Source organism: Acanthochromis polyacanthus, chromosome 11 (assembly GCF_021347895.1).
Source record: "Acanthochromis polyacanthus isolate Apoly-LR-REF ecotype Palm Island chromosome 11, KAUST_Apoly_ChrSc, whole genome shotgun sequence".
Lineage (NCBI taxonomy): Eukaryota > Metazoa > Chordata > Actinopteri > Pomacentridae > Acanthochromis > Acanthochromis polyacanthus.
Genome location: NC_067123.1, coordinates 33,738,430 through 33,763,372, shown reverse-complemented (window position 1 = coordinate 33,763,372; position 24,943 = coordinate 33,738,430). Strand labels below are relative to the sequence as shown.

The 24,943-nt window shown below is 41.2% G+C and overlaps 1 protein-coding gene across 1 annotated transcript in view; it reads right to left on the bottom strand.

Annotated features, from left to right (window-relative positions):
• atxn1a (ataxin 1a) overlaps positions 1–24,943 on the bottom strand; it is a 103,722-nt gene that overhangs the window by 8,921 nt on the left and 69,858 nt on the right. The window contains 1 exon segment of the mRNA XM_022209441.2: positions 18,057–18,172. The gene's annotated coding sequence lies outside the window, so the exon portion shown is untranslated.

The following is a 24,943-nucleotide window of genomic DNA, read 5'->3' as shown; positions in this document are numbered from 1 at the left end:
CTAAACTAAAATCAGAACCAAAATGATGGCATTAATCAAAAGCAAGGCAAGACAAGCTAAAGAAAAACACTAAAAGCACGAACAATCGACACGGACAACTTTTGCAAAAGTATAGCAGAAGACTTTAAGCCAAAACTGATGGAATATGAAAAGCGTTTAAGGCAGATAAAAGTTTCATGAGCAGCTGATTCCAGCAGTGGGCAGTATATCGGCAAGAAGTCAAACAACTTTATGATGGTCCTTGAGCTAATAATGTGCAACATGTAGGTCTGATAGGAAAACTGAACCAAAACAAAGCTTTAAATGTTTCATTAAAATCACTTTATTGTACATTTCTCATTTAAATTTTTAAAAAATAAACCACTTGATTTAACCAGATTCTTGCCTAACTAAAAACTCTGTGCTCTTTGTCATATCCAACAAACAATTGGTGACAAATAAAAAAAACAAAAACAAAAACAAGTCTGGGACTTGTCTGCTGAATTGCGGGCTGTGCTCCTACAGAGAAGATAGTTTGGAAACAAATTCAAAAATGGAAACAGTGAGATATCTATAGTATGTAGAGTTCAGTTTTCCTAGTATTGGTAGCACTTGTAGGGAACAGAAAAATGTTGAACATGTTGGGTACATATATTTTTTCATCAATTTCATGCAAGGAAATTCCTTTCCTTTTTTCTTTATTTTTTTTGGCACTGTAACATACTGCACAAAATACTTTTTGACTCATTTCTGCTTCTAGCCATGGCAGTGCTGTTAAAGGTGCGTGACTTTTTATTGCAGTGCAAGATGAACCCATATTATATATGAATGTGACTGGAGTACAAAACACCCACTAACAGCCTGAAGTTCAGAGGTTTTATACAATATGATTCAGAGAAAAAAGGTAATATATCAATTCTTTATTAGAAGGTAATTTTTCTTTGCCCAGACAGAAAACTTATCTCCATAGTAAAAGTGTCTTGACATCACACTGAAAGCCTTGTATGATATCATTACCTTGTGGGCAACAAAGATCTGAATACACAGATCTGAAAGATATAAAAGCAGGTCACAGCAATATTTGTGTGTCTGGTCAAAAATCTTCACTAAATATAAGATTCACATTCCACTAATGTAAAAAGAGTCATCTTCTTTACTGATGAGTCTGATTATCTGATGTATGGAGCTGTCAAGACACAAAAGATTTAATCTCTCAACAGGAATGAATGGGTCAGAACCTCCAAGGCTTTCTAGGTCTCACTTGCCAATTCCTGCAGAGTGACAGCAACGGCACACACAGCTTGTACATACTTTGTGCGTGTGTGAGTGTGTTTGTGTGTCCACGATCTGTAGGAAGAGGGACATCTTGCATCTCAAGCAGATTCTTGTGATTTAAGAAGTGTCGCAGTGCTACTACAACACTACTGCAGAGACGGGCGTAGGAGTAAACACACATGCAAATGTACATGCACATAAAGTACAAGAGCAGCCACAGACACACAAACACACACGGGCTTTGTTTTATGGCAATGAGCACACACACACACACACACACACACACACACACACACACACACACACACACACACACACACACACACACACACACACACACACACACACACACACACACACACACACACACACACACACACACACACACACACACACACACACACACACACACACACACACACACACTCAAGTACACACCATCTGTTCAATCAAGCAGGCATGACTCAGAGGTGTGTTGAGAGGTACTGTTGATCGGTGAGCTTTTAGCACTAAGATGCACTCTTCTCTGCCTCTCCCGGCTTCTCCTCCGTCACTCCACCTCCACTCGACTCTCCTGCCTCAGCCTGCCCACCTCTCCTACTACATAGCTCCATTCTCAGTTATCGTTCTACCATTTAAACAGTTTCATTTTCTTAATCTTCTGTCTCTCAAAGTATTTGCTTCCTGTTTCCTGGCATCCTTTTGGCATTAATCTACTTAGCCAATGTCTACAAAACCAAAACTTCTCATTCGCTGTACTGTTTATTCTGCATCACAAAATAGTTGATATACAGTAGGTTCAGAAGAAAAAAAAACTACTACTTGTATTCAACAAGCTCTTGTTCAAATTAAAACTCTGAGATAAGAGGAATGTTATGTGTCTGAGACATCTCAGATCAGAGACTTTTCATATCAGCTGTCACATCAAACACTGACAGTGTCGGTACATCCAGCCACAGATCTGTTCGCGCTGCCATCAATGAGAGCTTTTATCTTCACAGTGAGGCACATCAATTCTGACAATTCACTCTGGCATGTGAAAACAGTTGTTGGAAATTCTAAGAGAAATACTTTATGCATGGTGTTCACTAATGGTATACCATGCAGTTACAATCAGCATGCGTAACAAGTGTGCAGCTACTAAACATTTCCTGCCCAAAAACTGGTTTGTCATTTGCATTTTGATTGAGTTATACAATATGGGAGATTATACAACACAGAAATATAGGGATTTGAATAAAATACTGCAGGGACAGAGGGTGAGGCACAAATACAGACACATACAAACACATGACTCCCTTGGGATGAAACTGAACCTTCATGTTTGGGTATTGTCTCTTCATCCTGCAGTGTTAGTGAGAGAGTAAAACAGAGAGACAGAAATGTTCAAAGTGCAAAAAAGGAGTAGCAAGAAGGAGCCATGCTCGCTGTCAACCCTTTTCTGGCACCTAGGGTGGGGAACTTTGGTATCTTCAAGTGAAAGAAAAGGAAATCTACACAACCACTAATGAGGGAGGAGACCGAGGAGGGTTACCAGAGGAATGTGAGGAAGTGATAAACAGAGACAGGAAGGTGAGGAACATTGAATAGCAGGGGTATGAGAGTGAGGAGAGGATTAAGATGCATGGGAGACATGAAAGGAGAGGGGGAGAGAAAGAGAGGCAGGCTCGACTGACCTACATTGCAAAAAGAGAGAGTATTGCTTCACTGAAACTGACACTCAAACACACATTCACTGAAAAGCTAAGTCACCTGAATCTTGCTGAGCTTGCAAGTGCGTGAGTTTGTGTGTCGTTGTGGGTGTGTGGATATCAGATGAACTGTAACCCGAGTCGCCTGCCCTCCATGTGCTTTAGTGTCTTTTACACACACATCCACAAACACAATGATCCACCTTCACCTAAACCTGCGTGTGTATGTGCGAGTGTGTTGTGGGCAAGAAGTCTTTCGCGTTTATGTTCTCTATGCACACACAGTCATGTTTTCTTTACTTCAGAGGACATTACATTGACTTACACTCCTACTGAGGACTAACCTTAAATGATAATCTATAATTTATAAACCCTTCATGTTTTACGCAGGCAGTAATGGAGTGCTTTGTGGTTATGGCGCCAGTGCTGCAGTTATATGACCACCATGCTGGTTTAATATCACGATTACAAAGTGTTTACACTCAAAGATACAAACACTGGCTTTTAAAGTTATATTGTAGATCTCTAAGCAACTGAAATCCTTCCTAACTGTCACCAAACAGCCAATATACTCCATACAAACAAGTCAGATAATAAATTTGTCTGAACTAAATGTGTAAAACTTAGGGAAACATATGGTACAAAACTTTCAGCCACTTAAGATGTTCATTGTGATCCATCACACAATGCAAAGATCAATGAGACCTCTGACATATGCCAAATTGAAATAGTCCCAACCTGACTCACAACTTGAACCACCCCAAACATGCAGTATAGCCAGAGTGAGAAAGAAATAAACTATCTGCAGCGATAAAAAACAACAAGGAGTCCTGCAACAGATTGTATGGTCAGAGCTCTGACATTTGCATTATAAAGCTAGGCTGAGATCACGGAGATGAACTGTGGCAACCTCTCCGTGTACCTTGGAAAACTGTGTGTGTGGAGGCTGATGGTGACATGACAAACCTCTGGACAGTACTACATAGAGTATAGACACTTAAAGACTTTACCAAATCTTTCCAGGAGGCCTCTAAAAACACTTCAGACAAATTAAAGGAAAAACCTGGACGCTTTGCCCCTACAGGGAGGGGATTTGGTGATTCTGTTAAGCTGTTGGGAGCATGTTGCTGGTTTGGTTTTGGAGTATCTTTTGCAAGAATTTACTTTTATCCCTCCATTAGAGTTCTGGAGACTTTGGGAATCAACACCCAGCTAAAGTGAAGCTGCTGCACATGGTGGCCCAACACATTACTAAGACACTTTATGTTGTTTTTCCTTTAATGTGTCACCTGTCTATATATCCCAAACATGACACTCTCCACTGGTTATCATGATCATAATGTCAACTTTTCTAAAAATGTGTCCCCCATCTGTATATATTATTAGTAATGCTGCATATGATGAGACAGAAATAAAAAGGTCTGGTTCTAACGATGGGTTCCAATGGTCAATTCTGTGACATGTTCCAAGATAGCAAAATTTGTTAGGTTTTGCAGTCACAGAATACTTTACCAAAACTTACATTTCTGTTTTCTGCACAGTTATTCTCTCTTTTGTCTCTCTGACTGATGCCACAGATGTTCACTGATCAGCCACAACCTTAAAACTACCTTCCTCTAGGTGGGCTAAGCTCTGATATAACAGATCATGGGCACAGGACCTTTGAGGGTGTTCTATTTGCCACCAGGACATTGGCAGTGGATGTTTTATGTCCTGTGGGTTACAGAGTGGAGCCTCCGTGGATCAGGCTTGTTCCTGCAGATCCCCTGGATGCTCAATCAGATTATGATCAGGAGAGTTTAGAGGACAGGTCATTGCCTTAGGCTTTTGTTCTGGCATTCCTCTGCAGTTTTGGAGGTGTACCCAGGAGTATTGCCCCGCTGGGGGATGCTGCTGGTGCTGAGGAGGTCTGTAATAATGTTTAGGTAGGTGATATGAGTCAAAGTAACATCCACATGAATGCCAGGAACCAATGTTTTCCTGCAGAACACTGCATTGTAATGAGATGACCGAGATTATACATGTTATCTGTCAGTGGTTTAAATGTTGTGTCTGATCGGTGCAGACAAAGATCTGATATCTTGGCAACATGTAGGCCAACAAAATGACTGACGTTTTTTCTATTTAAACATCTGATCTTGATGTAGAACATTCCCCTGTGGTCACGCCAACATTATTAAACATTTAGTGGTAGTAAGGACATGAACTTGCCCTAACTCTCTACCCCAAACCTCATCACTATACAGTTCATGAACAAAGTCCAATTAAACTCCATTTTAAAGCAACTGCATCTCAGGATTTAAAGAGAATTCAGTTTCATTAAGATATCAGTGTCATTAATCACTATATTTGTTCGTATTTCACATTTGAAAATGTTGCTATTCATGGGTACATTTCAGAATATCATACATCAGAAAGTTAAATCCAAAACAGTATCTTCGTGCTGTTCTGACAGTCATCTAACCAACAAGTAACTATTTATTGTGCAGAAGCATACAAACAAATGTCAGCAGCGATGTAGAAACTGGCGAGCATGGGGTACATGTGCATTTAAGTCTGTGTGTGCATGATTGCCCAGTCATAATCATAATCACGATCAAAGGGATAAGTCCAACGTGATGTGTTATCTCACTGCTAAATATAGTTCAACTGGAAAGTACAGTGTTGCTGCAGGCTTATACTTATCAGTCTCTCTCTACTTCTCTATTTCTTCATCTGTGCCTCTCTGTAGCTGTTTTGTCTATGTGGTTTTTTATTAGTGTGTGTGTGAGTTTGCATGTGTGCATATGTGTGTGTGTGTGCTTGCATATGTGTGCACACTACAGGGACCAAGCTGGGAACTTTGACAAGGCTGCCACTTTATTCACTGTCATTCTCTACCAGTAATTACACGCAAACAATAACAAACACACACATACAGGAGTATGGTCAGAGAGTGAGGGAGTAATGGAGGATCTGCTATTGACAGATGGAGACAGGGAGTTAGAGAGGCATAGGGGGAGAGAGGAGGGAGGAAGAGAGGAGGGAAGGAGGGACGGAAGGAGGGACGGAGGGAGGGAGTCAGGGAGGGGAGACTGAGAAAAAGAGAAGAAAGAGTGAGAGAGAGAAAGAGTGGTTAGGAGTTACAAAATAAAGAGAGACAGCGATGGAGAGAAACGAACGACTGTGAGAAAAAGAGAGAGTCTCTTTCAGAAAACAAACACTTAGGCAGCGTTGCATGACTTGCACTTTCTCACCCCTCAACAACCCTGAGGTTGGCTGGAGGAAGAGGAGAAGAGGGGGGTAGACAGACAGACCGACAGACAGGCAGGCGGGCAGGCAGGCAGAGGGAGCCAATGGAAGAAGGAGAATTGGAAAAATGTGAGAAGAGAAGAGAAGAGAAGAGAAGAGAAGAGAAGAGAAGAGAAGAGAAGAGAAGAGAAGAGAAGAGAAGAGAAGAGAAGAGAAGAGAAGAGAAGAGAAGAGAAGAGAAGAGAAGAGAAGAGAAGAGAAGAGAAGAGAAGTCGGGAGGGGGAAACGCTTCAGGACGACGACTGAGAGGAAGAAAGGAGCAACAACGTTTGTATGAAAAACTAGGGCAGACGCAGTATGCAATGACATACTGTGATACAACAACACAAGTGTTCGGGACACACAGACTGACTCTCTCTCGCTTCCCACACACACACTCTTCATTCTAAACTGTGTTAAGTGTACTTACCGGGGTAGCAGGAGTAGCCCACTTCTGCAGCAGCATGCTTTCTCTCCCCTTCTCATTCCTTTTTGCTCCCTCAACTCCTCTCCTCTGTGCTCGTAAAGCACCCCAAGTCTTTCTCCGTCTCCCCCCCTCGACCTCAAGCGGAAAATCCCAAGCAGATTCTCAGTGTGCTACAAACTGCTCTCGGCCTTTCTCGCTCGCTCTCCCTCTCTCTCACACCCCCCCTCTCCTACGAAAACACACATCGCAAACACTCACACACACAGCCCTCTCCTAAATCTTGACAGCGAGGCAGGAAGCTCCCTCACTACCACTGACATACAGCACTCAGGTGATCACACACACACACACACAAACACACACACACACACAAAATTGGTAGCACACACTTGCACACGCCCACAGGGAGGGAGTCCCGCATGCAGAGCTCCAACGTGTATTATGCAAGGGGCTGAATGCGAGCCAGAGCTCTCACACTGTCTGCCCTACACTAACACACACACACTAACACACACTGGGCCCCTCCCACGGCTCGCTCGTCCAACTTCATCAGGTATTCATTCAAAAAACACACACACGCCAGCTGGCTGCACGCCCAGAGACCGCTTACAAGCAGAGAAAGAGACCGACAGAGAGAGAGAGACAGAGAGACAGAGAGAGAGAGGGTGGGAGGGTGTTACAGTGAGAAGGGCAGAGAGGGAGAGTGTGGGAGAGATAAAGGGGGAGGGAGAGAGTGAGCAGTAGAGATTAGAGAGAGAGAGAGACGGAGAGTACATGAAAGAGTGACACATGGAAAACTCATCTACACACAGATATGCTTGTATGTAGAGCTGCAAGTATGATCTCATGTTTTTGGCAGTTTATTGGTTATTCGCGACCTACAAGAAATCACAAAATATTCACATTATGGTTATGTAAAAGTAAGACAAGCAAGCATGAGTGAATTTGTTTGGTTTTTTTTTGCTTCATTAATAATAGAAATGTATTCAAATCTGCATTATTTATTTTTCCCTCAATTAACACTTTGACTAATCCATGTTCGGTCACACATAAACACACACACACACACATATGAACAACACTACATCCACCCTCACATGCATGTCTACACACACTCACATGTGTCTATAACCTCAAGGTGCAGCCCTGAGAATGAGATCAATAATAAACACAGGAAAGCTCAAAACCACTGTTTGTTTCTCCTCTTTTTCAGATCCAGCAGGCTTTTATGCTCAGATTCAACAAGGCTGCAGTTCCTGGATTTGCCCACTAGATGGCACAACTGATTACCGGTGCAGAGCAGTCTATTTCCGTTAGTTAGCTGACCTAGTTAAAAGACCATTTGGAAGTAAATATAGATGAAATGTGCTCCTCAATGCTAAGAGATGTAGCACGCACAGGGAAGAAATGAGCATGCACTCCTAAGATGCAAAAACACACACACACACACACAAAATTGTAATGAATCCCACAAGACCAAGTGGGTCTAAACATGCACTAAAAAGACAGACATCCTGTTTGTGTTGGTTGGTCTTCTTGTCAGCTTGATATCAATCCAATGTTCCAGAGACTTTTCAACGTTGACTGTGAGCGTGGCAAAGTGGACCAAGAGATGATTGAAAATGAGAAATCTTTGTTATTTTTTCCTTTTGTTTCAAAACATAGTAAGTACAAGATCTGCTATGTTTTCACAAACAAAATGCCATCAAAGACCAATCAATCAAGCAGCAACCGTCTATTAAGTTTCCTCTCCTGCGCTTTCTGCTGGTGTAGACTGACTTTTTTTTGCGCTCTTTTGGTCTGCTGATGTCGCTGCTGTTCATGTTAGCAATGCACTCGTTTACATACAGTAGAGATTCGGCAGACAAGACTGTGTATTTGTTCTGTCAAGTGACCTCAACAGCTCAGCAACACTTGTCTGTTGCCCTGGCAGCTAATTGGTGCCTCTCTGCATTTAATCATAATACATTTGTGGGTTTGTTTACAATCCGCTGTCAACTGAAAGCAGGACGACAGAGACACAGTGGAGGACAGAAAATGAGCACAGAGACGACAGATTTAGTCGGGAGAAATTTTAACTTCTTACATTGTGATTTTTGAGCCTTCTCTGCATGTCCTTTCTTCAGCTGTTCTATCTCTGCTCCCTGTGAACAACAACAACTGGAGACCGTCATTAACCATCCAAACTATCACAACTTTAGTGTCAATTCTTCAGCAAAACTCATGTTTTATCGTCTCTGACCCTGAAACTTGCTCTGTGACCTCTTCTTAAACACTAATGGACTGCATGTGTATAGTAGGGTTGGCCCGAATAGCAGTTTCTGGGCTCTGGATATTTGGCCACGATTAATGACGAATATCCGAATATTTGGTTCGGCACGTAACGTGAGATGGGGGGCGGGGGGTGCTGGGCAAATTGATGAGACGAATACCGAGCGGAATTCGACTATTCGGATCTTAAAATAAATGTATGGATACCGCCATCATGACCAAATATTTGGATATTCGGGTCCAGCCCTAGTGTATAGCATGAAATTATAATTATTTTGCACATCTGAATCTTGAGAATGACATGAAAACTTCTAAAGTGTGCATGAAAGCAGATATTCCAACTTTATCTTTTACAGATATCATAAATAACAAACATCTGTGCTCGTACTAAACACAACTCATTGCTAACACATGCAATGCAAGTAAAACATTCCCTCAAAGTCTTTTTATGATGTTTTTAGAGTCATACATTTCAGAAGTAACACTCCTTTTGAGATCCATCAGAAATTACCAAAGCGAAATTAAACTCAAGAAGCAGGCAATAGATTTTCCAATAGGACTCACTCTTAGAATCAAAACTAGTCAATGACCTCCTCGTAATAAGAATCAATGAAATGTTAAGTGCACTGAAAAATTTCCACGGCGAATGCTGCCTTGTTCTCGCCGTCGTCTGCCTTTTCTGCAGAGCGGAGTACAGTCTCAGTCACAGCCAGTCACTAAGGAAACTGATGAAAAGCTTCTATATATATACACCCATATACATATCACAGACTTCTCTCTCTGCTCCCTCTCCATCTCACACACACATTCTGACTCTCTCTCCTGTCGCTCTCTTTCCTCTTTCTCAGGCGCCCACGCAAACTTCACACATGCTGTGGTTATGACAACAGCAACCCCCGCCTTCCTACACTCTCTTTACCCATCTATCCCCCCTCCACCTCCTTCTCGTCTCGGTCGGCGAAATTCTCAGCTCTCTTGTTTACCCGTGTCTTTTCCATCCGTCTCTGAGTGCATGTGCGACGGGTTTGCCAGGCAGCAGGTGCAGAGCCATCAAGTGGTCACATTCCAACCCATGAATGACGACTGCCAGACGGGCTTGAGGAAGGCACACCCTGATTACGCTTTAATCATATCATACCCATGTTCCCTTCCTAACCTATGATTCATAACCTTTTGCAATCACCGCGTAGTCACCTTAACGCCGCCCTCTGAACTTTACACACTCCACAAATATCTGTCACTTTTTTTCCTCCCCCTCCTTGTACCCCCTTCATCTCCGTTGCTCTCACAAACCCTCTGCCAGGCTGTGTGAACTCGTTGGCAGTGTAGTGTGCTACTTCGGCCCAAGCCACATCCCATTCACAAACCTACTAATCCACACACACTATTAGATCCCTGCTAGTCACACACACACACACACACACACACACACACACACACACACACACACACACACACACACACACACACACACACACACACACACACACACACACACACACACACACACACACACACACACACACACACACACACGAAGCATGTGTGTGTGAGTGCAGGATTAGGGAGGGAATGGAATGGATGGGCAAATCACTGCTAAGCTCCTCTATTGCTGTATAATCCTACTGAGTACACACACACACACATATGCAAACACACAAATGTGTAAATATACAAACATGCATTCTGAAATGCACACACACAAATCTGAACCGATGCTCCCTCATTCATTTTGGTACAAAGTATGTATTTGCACACACCCACTCGAACAAACAATAGTAGTCATCGCAGACATTCAGACACACAAATTTGCAGGCAAAAGTCCAGCACACTTATCGAAGAATAAATGCAGACATAAACACCCAAATATTATTTCAAAGACAATATATAATCCTGTTCGGAGAATGAGTGTTGCGGCACAAAAGGGAGTAAGAGAGAAATGCAGGACGAGAGGCAGTCGGAGAGAGAAAACAAGAGGAGCGAGAACGCACAGATAGATGAAATTCAAACTCCATTCATCGCTGCACAATCTGTTCATTCATTCTACCCACACAACTATCACTCCTTTGTTAGAACCCCAACCCGTATTAAAGAGACTGTCACTCATTTAAGAAAAATGCAGTGCAGACAATGTCGACACCTGTTTACTTTTTTTAAATTGACTTCACTATTATAAAAAAGCACATGAAAATATTTCTCCACAAGCATCTACACTGCCCATGACTGCGATGTGTGATATGACAAGAGCTTAGAAAATGTAGCTCCTCCACATGCTGGACTGCTTTACTGATTTAATCTGGCCTTTCATTCGTCTTCATCATTCACAGATTTCAGTAATGATCAATGTTTCTGCATGGATCACATTTCTTAGTGTAATGTGTAAGGGGTCAACATGACAAACACGCAGGATCTGAACCACAGCGGCGCCGCCTTCAGGTGTTTCTGGTTTTGTGTTATGCAATCATTTCACTACAAAAAATCTGATAAACCAACCGTACATGACATTCTCATACCGAACATTACATTCATAAGATGGGCACTAATATTACACAAATAGTTAACTGTTTTGCTAATAAATCAACTTAAATCATATCATGTGGTTTTGGCTTGTTTATGCTGCCCCCATGTGGTCTAAAAACTTACCAATGCATGATTAAAGCCATTATGTGTTTAATATGTCTGATTTGAACTTACTGACAGTCTCTATAAAGCTTATTCAGTCCCTTTTAGGTCATTTCTAATGTGATCTTTAGCTGCTTCTTCAAATTTCAGAGACAGATCAATTTAGTGGCCAAAACTAACTTCTTCAATTAAGACTTCGAGCCAAAGTAAAGGCTCATCTGTCTCCCAAATATTTTCAGAAAGTTATTAACGCCTTTATTACAACATTGCTGAACTATTTTAATTCTTTGGATGTGGGCGTAGGACAGTCATCACTTCAGTGTCTGCAGCTGGTACAAAACGGCTGTTTTTTGTCTTCGAACAGAAAAAACAAAGTGTGATCACATAACAACGATACTGTCCTCCCACCACTGGTTTCCTGTCTGCGCTGATGTAAAGATTTAACTTTTTGTTTTTAAGGTTTTCAATGGGTTGGCACCTCCTTATTTAGCAGAACACTTGCATTATCATATCCGTTAGAGCACCGAGGTCGATTAAACAGATGATCTTGGATGTTCTGATTAAACCTTCACACTCTCTGGAACAGTTTATTTTTCACGAGAGACCTGTTCAGACTTTAGAAACCTTTAAGCCGCTTCTAAAGACCACCTCTTCTGTTTGGCATTCGATTCAAGTACAGCTTGACATCCCGATGCCATCCCTCGTTGTGTTGTATCATTTATTCTCCACTATTTTATGTCCTTTTAAATCCTTCATACCCTTTTCATCCTCATGTTTTATGTCTTGATATTTTAATTGTACAACATTTTGCTTCAACTACATTTTTCAGTGTGCTTTATGAAGAGATTTGACTTGACTTGATTTATCACCTTACTGTCCCTGACTCATCTTTGCAGAGGAAGAACAGCAACATGTACTGCTGCGTACACTACAACACTACACTCGCACCAAAGTCACAATGCTTTAAATGCTACGCTTCAAATACAAAACACAGCCCACATTAATATGCCTGATTTTTTAATTATATTTCACGCTGCAGTCTTGCATCACACCTATACACTCCATACGCGGGGTGTCACTGACTGAGCCTGTTGGTCTTAAATGGATTCTCGCCCACATTCTTCACATAAAAAGTCCATTTGTAATGCTAATTTAAAACAAATCCTCTTTAATGTTTATAACACCTTCATGCCCCCATGAATCCGTTCACGTGGGTGAGACATGGTGAGGAGTGCAAGCAGGAAACCAGATGACATAAGTTAGATGATTTTGAAGCTGCAGTCGGGTTGAAGGAAAGGTGACAGGTGTGGGATGTGCGACTCTGAGGGGCTGCAGGGAGCGCAGCGGAGGCAAATGTTAATGTAAACACACTACGACACATTAATGCTGCTGGATGTGCTTGTTGCCACACACACACACGTTACAGACTGGAAGAAGAAGAACACACACAAACAGACTTTTGTGATGATGCCTGCATGTGTCCATATGTGGACAGAGAACCACACTGCTGTGTTTGCTGAAGGTGAACTGTCCTGCTGTAATAGGCACAGGCAGGCAGATTGGCACTAATTGGCATGAATGGGCATGGCAGTGGGCATTGTGTGGATGAAGGAGAGGTGAGCGACTGCTCAGCGTGTGTCCTTGTCTGTGAATAATGTGTTCCACCTTTTCAAAGGCACACGGACAAAAATGTCAGACAGGCAGCAGCACTAGTTGAGCACACATTCATCAAAGCTCTGCGCAAACACACATCCAACACCCCTGAGACTCAACAGGACACACGTGCAGTACACACCGGAGTCATACAGGACTCAGTCGTCATCCAAACAAACAAATTCCACAGCCAGGCACACACACAACACAATAGCAACACACTCCACAGGTGGCTGCATGCTGCCCAGCAGCATCACTCCTCCTGAGGCCAAGAGCTAAATAATGAACACAGTAATAGACTTTGATAAAGTACTCAAACCCATACGGCTGTCCAATCATGCTACTGTATACCAACAATCATGTTGAACAGGCATGCTGATTGCTGTCAGGCTCCCAGAATGGCATATGGTTTTGTGTGCGCTGACAACAAAGGGACCATGTTTAATGTTCTAAATCTGCGATCAAGCTGAAATACTGCGACGGAAAATGCAGTGACTTTGTTAATGTTTTCATACATGAAAAAATAAAATATTGATGGCAACTTCTTCACTTTAAAGATGGAGCTCATAGCCAAAGGGCAAACTCTAGTTTTTAAAGTCAGATAAAGAGAAACACACAAAATAATATTTTTCCATTAAACCCACACTAGACATTCCATAAAATGGAGCTTTAAACAAATGCAGGCACAAAACACATGGGGAAATGCATTTACATCTGTGAACACATTCAGTTTTCTCTGTTTTGTCTAAACATGAAATATGTTGATGAGGCACTATGATGTTATGATTCTATGACTAGCTATGATAGTGTCCTTTGTGTAATGCTAACTATTTTTAATATGTTGCTTTTTAGGTGCAGCAAATACCTTCACAGCTGTATTAAAATTTAGGCGCAGACATAAAATACTTCTAGATATAGAGGGATAATTGCATACATTCACTTAAATGCTTGCCATTTCTTCCTTTATCAGTTGCTGATAATAATGGCCAATGTACTAGTTGGACTTCTCAATATCTGTATCTTACATTCAAAAATACTGTCCAGCTTAGACCTCTCTGGATAGAACCAAATAATTTGCATTCTGTTAAAATACTCAAATACATACATACTCCGCCTGTGTTGAATTTGAGGGTGCATAGCTTCACTCCAACAGTATGATGGCTTAAGACTTTGCAAACTACAGACTAAAAGAAAACAGACAGACAGCCTGGCCACACAGACTTGTCATCACTTCACTTTTTTGCCTCACTTTTCCAACTTTCTGTCACTTTCTTTCAAAATCACTATTTTCAGTAGCTGGACACAAATACACAAGAAAGACCAGCCAGTTGTGTGCAGTTACCAAAAAGGACTTATTTGCATGCAATTTTCTTCTGCATGCATGCATCTGTCTCATGGATGGAAAGTAACATGTTTCAGAACGCCCAGTTGTGTTGAGGGTGGTTGTATGTGACACAAAACCTTTTGACCCTGACCCCATTTCAATGCCAAACCCAATCTTTGCCTCGAAGTTCACATAGTTTGACTGCAGTTATGTAAGACTTTGCAGGGGTAGAGAGAAAAAGGGCAGGAGGGAAAGACATGGGGATAAGGAAAGGGAAAGCAAGAGGAAGGTGCCCGTAAATGAAGGAGGAGGAGGAGGAAGAGGAAGATGAGAGACGGTGATGTCAGCTTGTAGCAACGCTGCAGTGAGATGGACAAAGAAAGAGAGAGCCTGAAAGAAAGAGATCTATTAGCTGATAGAAGTCATGCAGACAGCCTCTCACTCCTTAGGCAATTGATTTGCGGATATTGTGCTGAATGCTCTGTGTGTGTGTCTGGGTGAGTGAGTGACGGTGAAACTCTGGCTTTGGGCCTCAGGGCATAATGTAGTACTACGAGAAATCTCTCTTTTGAGACTGCACTTAGTCTTTCTCCTGTCAGTGTGGGTGTGTGTGTCAGAGAGAGAGAGGCAGAGAAAGGATGAAAAAAGCAGCATAAACTATGCAGTCGGGACTTAAAGAGCATGCAAATGCAAACTTTAGCCACTTGTGTGTACTTCTACTACTCATGCTGTAGGTGATGTTCGCACAAGGTATTACATTGTTGGGTAAAGCCCTGGGTTTTGTTTAATGTGAGGCTAAGGTTTAGCGCATAGTGATTATGGTTAGGTCTTAAGGGAATAAATATAAGTAAATGCAGTGTCCTCTAAAGCGACGAAAACAAGTTTGTATGTCTGTGTGTGTTTCAAGAGGACAGCATAATGGAATGCCTCGGTTCAAGACTTGCCAAGAGCACTTTTCCCATACGCCAGGGAGCCAAGACTTCCCCAACCAGCCAAGAATAGCACCGACTCTCTCTCTTTTCTACTCTCTCCCTCACCCACACTCACACAAGCACTCACACTTTTCACTGTTCGGATTCGAGAAAAACAGTGATAGTGCGAGAGAGAGCGAGAGAGAGAAACTGCCTTGTATGCTTAAATCCTCACAGTGAAAGAGACAGATAAAGAAAAAGAGGGGCACTTTCTGAATTATTGTACTTACATTGTACAACAAGCACTGCAGCATGCTCACTGGGACTTTCTGGACAAATATACGCTTGCTTTTGATCAATATGACACACTAATAAAGCTTCACTTATTTGAACATGAATTAACTGAGAGCACGTAGGGGGAGGAAAAGAGAGAAAGCTACTGAGGGAGAAAGAAAAGAGAGAGAGAGAGAGAGAGAGCTGCATTCAACATAGAGGCAGAGATTCCAGCAGGGAAACCGCAATACTCCACAAACTCACCGCTCCCTGTGGAGTAAATGGAAGTGAATGTGTACATATATGTGCATGAGTGTACACTCAAACAAGCATGTTTTTTTTTTTGTTCTTACGTGCAACAGCAATAAACTGGCAGACAAAGATGAGGGCCAGAGTGCATTTTCTACTCCCATGGCACTATATGCTGAGGCAACAGATCAACAACATGGTTTCTGGAGCCCAAATGATGCTATACTTTAGGGACCAATGCCAAGTAAAACTCTTTGATACTGATATATCCACCAATATTCTTTATATATGCATTTTTATTAGAGTTATATTGAGAAGGGAAAATGATAATAGCACTTTTATTTTTAACTTTCAAGAAATCTATTTTACCGACCACTTGACTCCGCACCACTCTCTGCTACCTGTGCTGCAGACAGTGCTGGCTGTATTGTAACCAATGGAGTCAGAGCTGCTCTACTGGAAAAATTGTGTAATGACAGCATTTCTAAATAACCTTGAGCATCTTTCTGCAATATGATCTACACAAGAAGAACAAAAAGCTAATCGGCTCATATTAGGCAACACGTGACAATATTAGTATATATGATTGGTCAATATCAGCTAATAATATCAGCAAACTGACATACTGGTTGGGTCTAATGGTGTCTTCTCCAAAAATGTGGACATACTGTATCAGAAACTGCCTCATTGATAAGAGAATATTACAACAATTTAATCCCTCAAAATGGTGCACGAGTGTTTCCACTGCAACGAAGCAGTGCATTACATCTGATTTCAAACGATCTGTTTAAAAGAGCAGAAAATTTTCACTAAAACGCTGCTTTATATTGAGTCGTATGACTCTCTGGAAAAACGCCTTAGACCATCCATCAAATAGAAGGCCTGAGTTCAAATCCTTGACCTCACACATTTGCTCAGCTGAGACGTCTGTGAGCAAGATAATCGCCAGCAGCTCCGGTGGTGCAATTCTGTAGCTGACCCTGATATCTTACTTCCACGTGAAAGGGGGAGAAAGTGAAAAGAGAATTTCTCCTCTGGGGATCAATAATACCACAGAAAAGGCTGCATTTGTGTTACGAGTAATTTGGAGACAAATCAAAGCTATTGCAGTTTGTGGTTTTTCTCGTGATTTAAAGAAAATCTGATGAGTTTGTAGAGAAATACAACACGCACAGAGAGCCAAACGCACACATAAAAAATACACAAAGCAATAAACTGCAATACATTTCTGCCTTCCTCAGGGCTTACAGAGACATTATTTATAGGCTGTTTTTTGCACTCTCAGCACTGCCAATAAGACTTCTATTCTTGCACGAAGACCCATCACTGGCTGGTTCCTGACGGAGTTATGCATGAAAATATATTGCTGCTCCAACAAAGAGGCAGCCGAAGAGACAAACTCACTATCATTAGGCAGACTAGGCTTCTCTTACAACAGAAACACAATCACCCAATCGCAGTGGAGGCAGGAAATACATTCCGTTACCTCAATTAGCTGAGGCTCATTGGCAAGATTTCAGCAGTCGATTGACGTCTTCTTATCTTTCTAGCTATTCTACTTTAAAGATGTTTCAAAAAAAGTATACATCACATTGTTTGGTCAACTCTTTATACTGTAGTTAGTTACTAATTTGAACCAAGCTATACTTGTGTGATGTGCTGAGGTTCAAAGCTACAGAGAGGGACAGCTTGGTTCATGAGTGGCCACTTCATGCACATTAAAAATCAAATGCACTTTACTTAACCACATCTGTGCAGCAACCAGGGTGACAGGTTTATCAGCAAAACAGCCCTCCTGGCTATGGGGAAAACACGGGGCTGAAAAGTCCTTGATGCCAGAGCTAATAACGTTAAATTAAACATGACAGTCAGACTAACAGCTTTTAGGTTGGAATAGCAATGTGATTACAGTTTGTCGGTCACGATTCACCGCTGTCTCCGGGCTCGCAAAGCACAATCCCAATTTAAGCAACTACAGACATGATATGCAGCAGGTCAGCATCTGAACTGACAGAGCCAGCTTACAGAGTTGATTGTAAGTGAATTTGTTTGAATGAAGAACATGGTATAAATACAGTAGCACGTGTCAGGAGGAACAAAGATCTTCTCACCTCATTCAACACAACTCCTCCAGACCCCCCTGGTTTGTCAGCAGGTGGTACAGCCCATGGAGAGGGTTCCAGACTATCCCAGAATGCAGTGTGTTGACTCAGGGACTCAGCACTCCCTGGCGAATAAAAACAACGAAAGTTAAACAAAATCACAAAAAGAGCCTTTCAACCCTCTAAATCCCCTTCCCCATTCATTTTCCGGTCAAAAATTAATATTTTTTTACTAACCAGACTCTGTAAAAAACGAAAATTTCTGCATTCCTTGACACAACAGTGATACCATTAGTGACTGCCTGAAATTCATGCTTCAGAATACAAGCATTTAAACTATCAAAACATGTAAATTGCAAAATATCTTTAGTACATAGAATCATCTTTTTCATCTGTGTGCAGCATGGAAAATTGTTGATTCTGAGTTTTTTCAAATTTTACAAAATAAAAAGTCAATAAATTCAACTTCTGTTTTTCAATGATACATGGCATTTTAACTGTGTCATACTGTAAAGAAGACATTTTTGAGATCTTGCTACTTCTAGCCATGGTGGTGCTGTTTCCATAGAGGCACAGGACTTTACATTGCAGTGAAAAATGAGCCAACAGTGAGTAAAAATGTGAAGGGAGCACAAAAAGCCCAGAAACTGCTCAGGGTTCAGTGCTTAAATCTTTTCCTGCAATTATGTGTAATATCTCCACGCACATGGCAGAACACACTGATACATACTGTGTTCTATCAATGAGCAAGAACATCACATCACATTGTAGAATGGATCTGGACACACAACTGAGTATGTATCACACAGTCTGTCATCAGATCAACACATTACTTTGCTTTGATTCAAGAGTGCAAACTGGGATTCTCATATCTTGCTTCAGAAAACACTGTGGATGCAAACAGACAAACAGCATGTCTTTCCCATTCAAGCCTCCTCCGGTTCTCTGTAGGTTCAACAAATCTAGTGATGGGGATCGTGATGCTGATGAATATTAATGAGAAGTTAAACAGAACAGGCCTGCAACTCACTGCACACATAAATAAACTAAGTAAAGCAAATGGTTTGTTATTTAAAAGGTGAGGCATATCTATGAAATGAAAGTGTCAAGTGTTTTTTTTGTTTTTAAAACTCAGATGCAAATGCGGGTCATTTTTATAAACAGGACCTGTCATACGCACACACACACACCCCAAAAAAAACAACAACAACAACTCCACAGCATCTTTAAAGACATCAAATGTGCAACAAGCTGACTTGAGCCGACACCCACACACCGGCATAAGAGACAGAGCGGCTGATTGTCGACAGTGTGTACACACTCTTAGGGACTAATTAGGCAGGTTGTGGTGGAATGATGGGTATGTTATGGGGATAGAAGACACATGTTTCCTGCTGTTAGCTAGCTGCAGTGTGTGTGTGCGTCTACGAATGTTTATGAGGTGTGTGTGGGATGCCAAACATCCTACTGACCCACTTCTTACATGTGTGACAAGAAAAGAGGTGGGGAGGGATGGGAGTAAGTGTGCTCACAGCTGTCTTGCTGGGGGAAATGTTTTATTGCAGCTTATAGGAAACCAAGAGGGGCATTACAGTATGTGGCTGGTTTTGTGTGATACATTAGTGATAGTAAAATGTGCCATTCCCTGCACATTTTTTATGTCATGCTTCATGGCTCTGCTCTCCATAGTTCTCAATCCCCCGTAGAGCATGAAATATGATAACAGAAGAACGAAGAAACAGAGAAAATGAATATCTTATGTCAGCCATAAGGAAATCTATAGGATTCCACAGTGGACTACAGTATAGTGTCAGGCTAACGCATGTATGGGTGCACACAGAAAGCAGTAGGGTTTGTGTGAATTAAAGATGTTTGTGATGTGTAAGGAGAAGAGAGATGAAGGGAATAAATAGATGTGTACTAAGGCCACGGATTAGCAAACACCAACTGGCAAAGGAATCTATCATATGGTATTAAAAAGATGAGGGAGAAAGAGGGAGAGCGATAAGAGACGAAGAGATGGCAACAGAGAAAGAAGACATGGCAACAAAGAGTGAGAAACGTTACAAGAGGAAAGCAAAAGTGGGATAGAGGCAATCCAGAGGTGACGAAAAAGGGAGACAGATGGAGAGAATAGAGAGGACGGGGACGTAAAGCAGACAGAGAGGAAGAGAGGCAACAGAGAGGCAGAGAGAGAAACAGATGGTGGCAGAGAAGAGGCAGATAGAAACTCACTGGGAGGACAACACTGGCACAGCCAGCGAGGCACAGCAGGGAGTATAAAAAGCTGAAAAATGTCAGCAAAAAGGGAGGAGGAGGAGGAGGATGAGAGGCAGGGCAAAGCAGGATACAGAGTGAGGATTTCATTTAAAACTCTACCAACTTTTAGGGAAACCACTACAGTATGATACCTAAAAGCAGGCTTGGGTGGTATGGTGTTACTATATACAACTGTATTCAGAAATCCTGACTTACATACAATACTTATTTGATTATAAATACATTGCAGCATATTGTGGTGAAAAACAGTTGCCACTAGAGGTCAGGTAGGATACAAATAACTGGCAGAAGAGAGATGCAGCTGAGCTAAGAATGATCATGGGTACTGGTGGGGACATGGCAATTTCTAAGAATAAAAATCAGAATAATATTTAGCGTTTGGATCTAGTGAGTTGTGGTAACAAATCAAGCGTTTATTGTCCTGAGTGGTGCACAAATACAAATGTGTGCTTCAAGTGCTGCTTCTAAATAAATATTTAGCATATATTCTTGGCTAAAAGTTGGCAAAATAAATTTGCTCACAGCAGAAAACGTGGATAATTAGATCCACTAGAAAAGATCTTTTTGGCTAGTCTATGTAGACAAGGGACCATGTTAGTAGTACAGCATAATAGATGTCAGAACTATTTATGTTTAGCAAGACAAAAGTAACAAGCAACAGGTAGCAGACCTTGGTGGTAGCGCACCATAGCCTACTAGGATGTCATGTATGTGCAACAATGACTTTCAATTAAACAATAGTGAAGTATTGTGAAGGTACGTAGGTATTCAAAATATCCTGTCAGCCTAAACACCAGTCTTTACAGATCAGTGAGGTTTAGAATTACTGTAATTCTAAGAGCTTCTAAGGAAGGACTGTAAACTATTTGTCAAGGTGCTTGTAAAAATCCTAATTTTAAGGAGTACGGATATCCTTAAAATGAATGGAAATATTTGTGTGCTTAAGAAGATAAAACATATAATATTTTAAATAATTCATAGTAACTCCTTACACAAAAAATGCATACTCACATGCAGTATTAGGTTATTGAGTTACTTAATCAAACTTTTCAAGAAACTAAGCCAGAGTGTTTCATTACAGATGCTCAAGTTTTGATCTAGTGTTCATATTTTCAGACTGAAAATGTTAATTAGGCCTACTTTATGTGATGAATACAAGGTAATAGCAATCAAAATGACATGTCAACTGAGCCTTTAGGACTTCTAGATAAAACTGATTGTTAAAAATGAGGAAGAGGTATCTTAGAAAATTCTGTAATAATTTGTCTTTCAGTCAGTTTGATATGTCATGAAAAGAACAAACCTATTAAAAGGTAATTTTGTAAAGATAAACAAAATGAATGGTCAAGTTTAAAATTTACAACCATTCAAAGTACTTGTTCTGCAGTGTATAACTTACATGACCTTAAATTCTCAGTACAGTTGCAGCAAATGCAATAAAAATGCTTTTCAACCTCATTTGAAGCTTCTCCCTCTGAACATAAGCACAACACGGTGTACACTTTCGGCCTCAGACACACACACACACACACACACACACACACACACACCACTAAAGACACTTTGTCTCAATCCATCATGTCCAATCCAGAAATCAGCAGGCTAAATTAGTCAGGAACGGTTCAGTGTAAACCACATTAAGTGAACGGCTGATTGAATTGCAAAGCACAGCGGAGTAGACAGCGGCTGAGTGAGAGTGTACGTGCATGTGTACGGGTTATTTATGCCATTGTGTGTGCTCAAATTCAGTGTGCTTTGAGGTTTTTCAGTGTAGTGTAGCAGAATTACACTGCATTACATTCATTTAGCAGATGCTTTTGTCTAAAGTGACTTGCAATAAGTGCTTTTAACCTCCAAACAAACACAGAGCCCATTCTCTGCTACAATGCACAAATTAACAGAATACTTGCAGTACTTCTTGTCAGTCTCCTTCAGTAAAGTGAAACAACAGGGACCAAGATGCTTTTTGAATGTTGAAGCGTTTAACTGACACTGTCATCAAGACAAACGTACAATCAGTTAACAGGTGAGGGTTTGGTGTCGTGCCCAGGGCCTTTTGACTGAACGGCTACGTGCTGGAGGCAGTGACCAGATGAGTGGTTTACACACTTGAAACAGAATAAAGCTGCAGTCTGTTGTGCGAATGTCACGCTGTTGTTTTCTGTCACAGCGGGCAAATGAGTTCACAATGATCTATGCATGTGTGTAACCATGTGTGATGATCAAAGGCGATGATATTCAACATATCTGACAAATGTTCTCTGTGTGAGTGCTGCTCTGTACTTGACTACATGCTGGCATGATTTCACTACGGATACTTTTGTCCACTCCACTGTCACTTCATCTGTTTAAGTGCTTGAATTCTTTGACAAGTGTATCAGAAAAAATGTCACGGTTGCCATAGCCATTGCCAAATCCTTTGCCTACTGCACTAGTTTTACCCAATGGTGTAGTGTTTTTTGTTTTTTTTTTAAATGCTGTAGACTGTGGAACCACAAGTGCCGGGTCCAAAGGCAAACATCAGCAAAAGCTTCACCCGACAATTCTTCTCAGAACCGGTGCCAGAGGATGAACTGACTGGCTTGGCATTTGGTTTTCATGGGCAGGCTCTGACAAAGTCTTTGTTTTTTTTAGAGTTTTTAATGCAACAACAGATTCATATTGAATATTTGAATATTTAAATTAAAAGATTACCATTAAGTATTAAGTTTAATTACTGTATGTTTTAACAGTGACACTGAAATTTGACTTCAATTGATACTAGATAATTGTGACCTGACAATGTAGCATAAGTATAGCAAAGTCGGCTAAGTTGTGTAGTCTTCCCCACTATGAAACCTTGTAGTTTATAAGCAAACAGTCCAAAACTTACTCAGTTTATAATGCAACACAAATCACTAAAACAGTGACAGCTGCATCAGCACCATGGACAGCACTACAGATCAATCAAGCAACACTACGTCTGCCCACGACTCTGCACACATCGTATGCTATTATCTCACATATCCATTATACTCTAATTGGCAATATTCCCTGCAAAGAAAACAAAAAACATAGCTTGAAGAGTATTCAGGAAAGAAAATGCACAAACATGACTCCATTGATGGAACTGTGGTATCCTTACTCCATTAAGGTGATGAAGCATTGAAGAGCCAAACTGGAAAACTATCCAATAGAGCCTGTTGGGGTTTCTCAATGCCAAGGTCACATGGATATAAACTGCACAATTCTCCAAGGTGAGAGATGTACAACTGTCTTTTGTTTGTGTGACGTAGCTACTGGAGGTAAAAACAATGATTCAGGCCCTGGTAGTAGTGATGGTGGAAGAGAAGGGAGGAAAACGGCTCACTTGTCTGTGCTTTGGTTGGTGGTGATGTCAGTGCTTGTTCCTGGATGCATTACTAAATCTAAAAAACTGGCTGATTCTTGTTGTATAGCTGTATCTGCTTAATGAATATAGTCACTGGGGGAGCTATGTTTGTTGCTGAACGCTTTCATGTCCATTTCTATAAAGAAAGATGAGAACTAATACCAAGCTAACCAGACGCTGGCTAAAGTCAAGCACCTGACTGAAAAAAAATGCATAAAACAATCAAGAAGCTGACTTTATATTGTTACATGAAACTCAGCAGATCACCAGCAGAGGTTATATTATAAGAAAGAAACCAGTTCGATTAGACCTTCAGCCCACAATAAAAACAGGATCATTCATACACTAATATTGCCAGTTAGTTCCATATAAAAGAAATCAAATAAATGAAATCGCAACAAAGTTATTTCCTAGGAGGGACAGATTGCTGTAGGCCAACTCATAACACTGAGTTTGATCCTTCTGGTGCATTCACCACGAAACATTGTGCGGAATGCTGAACTCTGGATTGATAAATATAAGCTTAAAGGTTAGAATCAGGTAACAGTGACTTACAAAAGCCATTTAAAGATTCATAAGATTAAAGTCTAAATGTTTGTACTTAATTTCGTGTGAATATTTTTGCTGTAAACAAAGTGACATGTGAGACTATTTGGAAGCCTCAGGCATTCGGTTTGTCTTTCCCCATACTTAGAACAATTACATTTGCTGCAGCACACAGTTCATTTGTCATAAATATGGCAGGCGATCACGCTCACAGGAACACATACGCATAGACAGAATACTTTGGGAGCTGACGTAGTGTCTGACAGCTGCTTGGTTGCTTGAGGCAGAAGAATGCATCGAGTCTCTTTATGTGTGTGTGTGTGTGTGTGTGTGTGTGTGTGTGTGTGTGTGTGTGTGTGTGTGTGTGTGTGTGTGTGTGTGTGTGTGTGTGTGTGTGCGTGTAGACTGAGACTGACCGTCACTGTAATGTAAGGGAAATGCCTTCCGAAACCACAGCCTCATTTTCCTAAACTCCAACAATCTCGCCATACCACAAGTGAAGAATCAACCGTCTGAAGCTTCAAGGTGCTCACTGCAGGAATGTTATCTTGGGTGCACACATGTCTGGAAAGACCAGTATCCTTTACTAATTGCCATCTTTTACTCACCACTCGTTTCTGGTTACTGGGAGTGTGTACGTGGCAGCTGTGGAGGGTTTAGTGCCAAAAACAAAAATTCCTGTTACAGGAATCCAATACTA